Consider the following 8,114-nt stretch of genomic DNA (forward strand, 5'->3'; position numbering starts at 1 on the left):
TACTAAAAAACCAATGGGTCAATGATGAAATCAAAGCAGAAATCAGAAAATACCTTGAGACAAATGAAAATGGAAGCACAACACTCCAAAATCTATACGATTCAGCGAAAGCATTTCTAAGAGGAGGCTTTATAGCCATTCAGGCCATTCTCAATAACAAATAAACAAACAAAAAGCAAATAAACAACCTAACCAACTAAAAGATTTAGAAAAAGAAGAACAAAGCCCGAAGTTAGCAGAAGGAAGGAAATAATAAAGGTCAGAGAGGAAATAAACAAAATGGAGATCAAAATGACAATAGAAAAGATCAAAGAAATCTAGAACTGGTTCTTTGATATGATAAAAAATTGATAAACCATTAACCAGGCTAACCAATAAGAAAAGAAAGGACCCAAATAAATAAAATAAGAAATGAAAGCGGAGAAATAACAGCTGATAACACAGAGATCCAAAAAATCTTACGAGAATACTACAAATGGTCATGTGCCAACACATTGGACAACCTAGAAAAAATGGGCAAATTTATTGAAATATACACCCTGTCAAAACTGAATCAAGAAGAAACAAGCAATTTGAACAGACTGGTCACCAGTAGTGAAATAGAATCTGTAATTTTTAAAAGTCCCTTCAAACAAAATACAGGACCAATGGTCCTGCATCTTCTTGATTCAGTTTTGGCAGGGTGTATATTTCAAGAAATTTGCCCCCTGCCAAAACTGAATCAAGTAGAAACAGGCAATTTAAAGATGTAGACATAGAGAATGGACTTGAGGACATGGGGTGGGAGGGGCAAGCTGGGGTGAAGTGAGGGTAGCATTGATATATATACACTACCGAATGTAAAACCAATAGCTAGTGGGAAGCAGCAGCATAGCACAGGGAGATCAGCTTAGTGCTTTGTGACCACCTAGAGGGGTGGGATAGGGAGGATGGGAGGGAGGCTCAAGAGGGAGGGGATATGGGGACATATGTATGCATATGGCTGATTCACTTTGGCGTACAACAGAAGCTAACAGTATTGTGAAGCAATTACACTCCAATAAAGATCTATTAAAAGAAAAAAAAAAAGTACAGGACCAGACAGCTTCACTGGGGAATTGTACTAAACATATAAAGAAGAGGTAATACCTAAACTTCTCAACACATTTCAAAAACTGAAGTGGAGGGAACAGTCCCAAATTCATCCTATGAGGCCACCACTATCCTGATACCAAAACCAGACAAAGACACTAAAGAAAGAAAATAATAGGCCAATATCTTTGATCAAGATAGATGCAAAAATCCTCAACAAAATATTAGCAAACCATATCCAACAAATATAAAAAGGATCGTATACCATGATCAAGTTGGATTTATTCCAGGGATGAAAAGATGGTTCAGTATTCACAAATAATGTGATACACCATATTAATAAAAGGAATGATAAAAATCATATGATCATCTCAACAGATGCAGAAAAAGCACTTGCCAAGATTCAACATCTATTCATGATAAAAACTCTCCTCAAAGTGGGTATAAAGGGAACATATCTCAACATAATAAAGTCCATAAATTTAGCACATATTTAGAATGTCTTTCATTTTTCTAAGTCTGTCCATTCATTCACATTTTTTGAATTTAAATGATTGCATTTATTCCCATCCCCCCCGCAAAAAAAAGATCCCATCTATTAAGGAGGTATAATAAACAAAATTAAGAGGAAATTCTGAAGTGCATGTTTCATTTCAACTCTCTTCCTCCATAGGTTCACTTTATAATTTCTTACTGACTATTCCTTTCATTTACTCCATGTATTTCAGACACTGCCCAGTGAGGAGATGGAAAAAGAAAATGCAATGTTACTGATAGAGTTTATTTTCATAGGACTTACATATCAACGAAAATGGCAAATCCCCTTGTTACTGGTATTCTTGGTGATATATCTCATCACTGTCATGGGGCATCTTGGTCTGATTGCTCTTTTATGTAATGACCTTCATCTTCACATCCCCATATACTTATTCCTTGGGAATTTGGCTTTTGTGGATGCCTGGATATCATCCACAGTGACCTCCTCCTGGCCCCAGCCAGATGTTGGTGAATTTCTTTGCCAAGAGCAAAATGATATCTCTCACTGAATGGAAGATACAATTTTTTCCCTTTGTATCAGTGTAACCACAAAATGGTTTTTGTTGGTAACAATGGCATATGATCGCTATGTGACCATATGCAAACCGTTACATTATCCAGTAATTATAACCAATAGACTAAGCATCCAGCTGTTGGTTTGGTCATTTTTAGGTAGCCTTGCTCATGCCATACTTCATAATGTTTTTAAATTCAGTTTAATTTTCTAAAATTCTATCATATACAGGACATATACTGTGACATTGTACCATTGTTTAAAATTTCCTGTACTGACCCTTCCATTAATTTTCTGATTGTATTTATTTTCTCTGGGTCAATACAGTTGTGCATAATTCTGACTATTCTTGTCCCTTATAAAGTTGCTCTCTTTACAATATTAAAAAAGAAGTCTGTACAAAGCATAAGGAAAGCCTTCTACACATGTGGAGCCCATCTCTTAACTATCTCTTTATAATATGACCCTCTATTCTCCATGTATGTGCTCCCTGCATCTGCAGAAGCAGATGCTCAAGATACAGTGGACTCTCTGTTTTGAACTGTCATAATTCCTTTGTTAAATCCAGTCATCTATAGTCTGGGAAATAAGAAAATCATAGGTTCTCTGGCAAAAATGCTAAAGAAAATGCTTAGATCTCATACTAATATCTGTTCTCCATTCATTAAAAGTCACATAAGTGTGCAGATTAGATACATGTTGATTAGTGTTCAAAGTTTTTGCACTTACAATTGCCCTAGAGATTTTACAACTTAAGGTAGGAGTAGTAATAAATATATTAAAATATGTGCATATATTAGTCAAAAGTATAAAAACCATAGAAAAATTTAATCAAGTGTTCAAGTCAAATTAATTAAAGAGGAAAACAAATTAATATATTTTACACATATGTTCTCAATGTGGCTCCATAAATGCACGATGCACTATAACAGCACAATTGCTCTGAAAAAAAACTGAATATGATTTTTTGATAGTAAAACAGCTGTGCAGCCTGGAAGCTCATATCATGTTTACCTCCACAGTGGAGGCAGGTTTGTGTTTAAGGAAACAGAGGCCAATTACAGGAATTTTGCTAGCCACCAAAAGGACTTTCATTACATTCTATTTGGGACATGGTGAAATTTATTTCTTGTGGGGACTTAATTCTCATATTACACAGAGAAATCAGCAGAAATGAGAAGGCAATAAGAAAAAATGAGAAAGGAGTTAAATTAGTGAAAGTCAGAACAAATTGTAACAGGATGTTTTCAGCTCGGTGTGTGTCTATAAATAATGAGAAGAGGGAAGCTGCCTCTCACTGTCTATGATGCCTTGAAAGGCACTGTCCAGTTTTCTTGTATGTTGTATGGTAATCTGAAAAGCTTTACTAATTCAGAAAGCTAAGAGATGAGATTTCAGATTTAACTGGGATGGGCATAGAGAAGAAAAGAGAAATGATAGAATAGGAAGGAAATGGATTAATCCTTCCTACAATTTAAAAATAAAGAAACTGATAAGAGAAAAAGAAGTAATATATAAAGGTTATTAGAATATATTATTGAGTAAAAGAGGCTTCATATGCGTATTATCAAAGTTCAAATAGTTTTAAGATGATATGATATTGGTGAGTCCAGTGAGTAGCTAGAAAAGACATAAAAATGAACAAGAGTTGTTCCCCCAAAGTCCCCCAAATCATGGGGGCATGATTTGTGCCCCCCAAAGTCCTTAAATGTTAGCTTTTGTCTCACTCCATACTCTATGAATAATAAGTGATTCATCTTCAGGTCCATCCCTGACCTTCAAATCTCACCACTGATTCCATACACATTCCTACTGACACCACTGAGGCCCTCACCCTAAAATTACTCATATTTGTCATTTGCAATAGTCTTGTTACTTCCTTTATACTATGTTGATATTCTCTTACTTCCCAAACATTAGTGTCAGATTATTCTTCATAAACAAAACTCTGATTAAATAATATTCCTCTTCAATAAATTTTAGTGGATTGCCATTGCTACCAGATTGTGTGTATATATGGTACATGTATGCAGAACTTCATATATGAATAGACATGCTTAATTTTCAGATCTATGTATAGATAACATGATATATAAACACACCTACATCTAAATATATTACCTTGCATTTGCTTATGCTGGCATTATTTGAGGACTTGCCCCCCAGATTTGATTTAATTCTGAAATCTCTGCCTCCACAATTTTCCTAATGGACCATATGTTATACCCAAAATGAATTACTGACAGCCTCTGGATAAACCTTCCTCTCAGGTACATGGTTTTGTTCATACAGGTCTGTCCACTGAGAATGCTCTCTACAGGTGCATCTGTCTTTGTTTACAATTGAAATGGCCCTTTCTTCAAAGTCTATCTTAAATGTTACAGTTTCCATGATGCATTTCCAGATTACCTCAGAGAGAATAGGAATGCTTCCTCGTTTGAAACACTGAGTAGTTTATTTGTTCTTTTAGACCACAAATGACCTATAATACTTATTTTTGGCCTACAAGCATTTTTTTTCAGACTGTGACTTACAAGTCTGATTATTCTTCAATCTTTTGTGGTACTTAGCACAGCTGTTTACACACATGAGGTCCTAAATAAGTATTTATGAAATATACAAACAATTGAAATAAATATGACTTCAAAAATACTTCAGATGAAGTAAGAGTGCATCCCTTATTTTCAATCTTGTAATAAGTTCAGGGAGATCACTTTGCCTGGGATGGCTACTGCATGTCAGTTCACCACCCTGTTTCTTTTAAGATAATCACAAGTATCATACACATAAAGTGAATTAATCTTATTCTTTTTATCATGAGGATTAGCTCCTGGGATATATCAGGAGAAGCCCTTTAGTTAGATCTTTGGATTAAAGTATTTCTAACAATGTCATTATTACATATTTCAGGAGGTGGGTACAAGATTAGACCAGGTCAACTTCCAGGAGAGATACATTGATTTCACTAGAAAAAAATTAGTTGTCAGGCTGGATCAAATTTTGGACCACCATTCTCAAAGAAGTTTCATATACAAGTTATTCCTTGTGCTATAAAAATATGATGATACCTTGTTTGAGAAGGTACGTTCTAAGTCAGCTTCATTTGGGGGTTACAGTTAACAACAGCATCATGATATTTCCATTTATTTTTCAATATAAAGAATGTGGTTCACTAAATATTCAGTGTTTGTATTAGTCAGAATTGTCCAGGATAGAATAGGAAATCTATATCTATCTCCACAATACATATACACACATACACACACATACATGTAGACAGATATAGAGATCAACCTACATCACTCTCTATATAAATCTACATCTTCATGTACTTCCATATCCATATCTACACCTATATCTAAAGACCTGTATTATTAGATGTGACTCACCTTATTATGGAGGCTTAGGAGACCCATGATCTGCTATCAGCAAGGTAGAGATCCAGGAAAGCTGATGGTAGTTTTAGGCTTGAAATTGGAGAGCCAATGGTATATATTCCACTACATGTATGAAACCCTGAGAAACAAGAGCATGGAGGGCAAAATAAGATTCATGTTCCTGATCAATCAGCCTTCCTCTGCCTTTCTGTTCCATTCAAGCCCATAATGGATGAGATGACACCCACCCACAAAGGGTGCTGCAATCAACTTTACTTAGTCCACTAGTTCAGTACTAATCTGTTCTAGAAACACCCTCACAGACACACACAAAAATAATGTTAACTGGATATCTGGGCATCCCTAGGCCATGTCAACTTGACACAAAAAATTAACCATCACAAGTCCACCTGTTGTCAACTTGGCTACCACACATAATTTCTTAAACTATATTTAAACTTCAAACAGAGACAATAGGTTACCTGGGCCAACATGGCAGAGTACAAAAACCCTGAGCTCACCTCTTCTTACAGACACGTCAAAATTACATCTATTTACAGAACATGATAAGACCAGAATCTACCAGAAAATATCTACAACTAAAGATATAAAGAAGGAACCACATAGAGATAGGTAACAGGGGCAGAGTTGTGGTATAATCAAGACCTATACCCCTATATAGATTGCTACATATAAACCTCATGGTAACCACAAACCAAGAATCATAATAGATACAACACAAAAAAATAGAAAGGAATCCAAATATAACAGTAAAAACAGTATTCAAATCATAAGGGAAGAAAACAAAAGAAGAAGGAACAAAAATGAAGTACAAAAACAACCCTGAAACAATTAACAAAATAGCAGTAAGTACATACTATCAAGAATTACTTTAAATGTAAAAGGACCAAATGCTCTAATCCAAAGACGTAGAATGGCTGAAGGGATACAAAAACAACACCCATATTTATCCTGCCTACAAGACACTCCCATCAGATCTAAAGACACACAGTGACTGAAAAAGTAAGAAAAAGTTATTCCATGCAAATGGAAATCAAAATAAAGTTAGGGTAGCAATACTTATATCAGACAAAATAGACTTTAAAACAAGGACTGTAATAGGAGACAAAGAAGTACATAACATAATGATCAAGGGATCAATCCAAGAAGATACAACAATTGTAAATATGTATGCACCCAACATAGGAGCACCTCAATACATAAAGCAAATATTGGTGAACATAAAAGGAGATATTGATAATAACACAATAATAGTAGTGGACATTGACACTCCACTTACATCAATGGATGGATCATCCAGACAGAAAATCAGTAAGGAAACACTGGCCTTAAAGGACACATTAGACTGAATGAACTTAATAGATATGTATATAGAACATTCCATCCCATAACAGAAGAAAACACATTGTTTCAAGTACACTTAGAACATTCTCCAGGATACATCACACATGGTAGGGCACAAAACAAGCCTCAGGAAATTTAAGAAAGTTGAAATCATATCAAGCATTCTGACCACAATGCTATGAGACTAGAAATCAATAATGAGAAAAAAAATCCCTCCAGAAAACACAACCATGTGGAAGCTAAACAACATGCTACTAAACAATCAATGGATCAATGATGAAATCAAAGAAGAAATTTTAAAAAACAGGAAAAAGTGAAAATGAAAAAACAGTGATCCAAAATCTATGGGATGCATCAAAAGCAGTTATTAGAGGAAAGTTTATGGCGAAACAAGCTTACCTCAGGAAGTAAGAAAAATCTCAGATAAACAACCCATCCTTACACCTAAAGGAACTAGAAAAAAGGAACAAACAAAAACCAAAGTTACTAGAAGGAATGAAATCATACAGATCAGAGCAGAAATAAGAAACAGAGACTAAAAGAAAAAAATAGAAAAGATCAATGAAACTAAAACCTGGTTCTTTGAAAAGATAAACAAAACTGTTAAACCTTTAGCTAGACTCATCAAGAGAAAAAGAGAGACGGCCTGAATCAATGAACCAGAAATGAAAAAGAAGAAGTGACAATCAACACCACAGAATTACAAAAGATCATAAGAGATTATTATGAACAACTATATGCCGATAAAATGGACAACCTAGAAGAATAGGATAAATGCCTAGAAGTGTACAATCTCCCAAGACAGAACCAGGAAGAAACAGAAAATATGAACAGACCAATTGCCAGTACAGAAATTGAATCAGTTAAAAAAAAAAAAGAAAAGAAACTCCCAACAAATAAAAGTCCAGGACCAGAGAGCTTCACAGGTGAATTCTACCAAACATTTAGAGAAGAGTTAACACCCATTCTTCTCAAATTATTCTAAAAAATTACAGAGGAAGGAAAGCTTCCAAACTCATTTTACATTGCCAGGATTACCCTGATATCAAAACCAGAAAAATATATCACACACAAAAAAATTACAGTTCAATATCAATGATGAACATAGAGGCAGAAAAATTTTCAAATAAATATTAGCAAACCAAATTCGACAATACATTAAAAGAGTCATACACCATGATCAAGTGGGATTTATCCCAAGTATGCAAGGATGGTTCAAATTCTGCAACTCAATGTGATACACCACAGCA

The 8,114-nt window shown here is 34.7% G+C and overlaps 1 pseudogene; it reads left to right on the forward strand.

Moving 5' to 3' along the window:
- The first annotated feature begins 1,817 nt into the window (after positions 1-1,817).
- Positions 1,818-2,662, forward strand: LOC112409249 (olfactory receptor 5H2-like; annotated as a pseudogene).
- Positions 2,663-8,114: the final 5,452 nt, after the last annotated feature.

Source organism: Neophocaena asiaeorientalis, unplaced genomic scaffold, assembly GCF_003031525.2.
Source record: "Neophocaena asiaeorientalis asiaeorientalis breed wild unplaced genomic scaffold, Neophocaena_asiaeorientalis_V1.1 scaffold197, whole genome shotgun sequence".
Classification (NCBI taxonomy): Eukaryota; Metazoa; Chordata; class Mammalia; order Artiodactyla; family Phocoenidae; genus Neophocaena; species Neophocaena asiaeorientalis.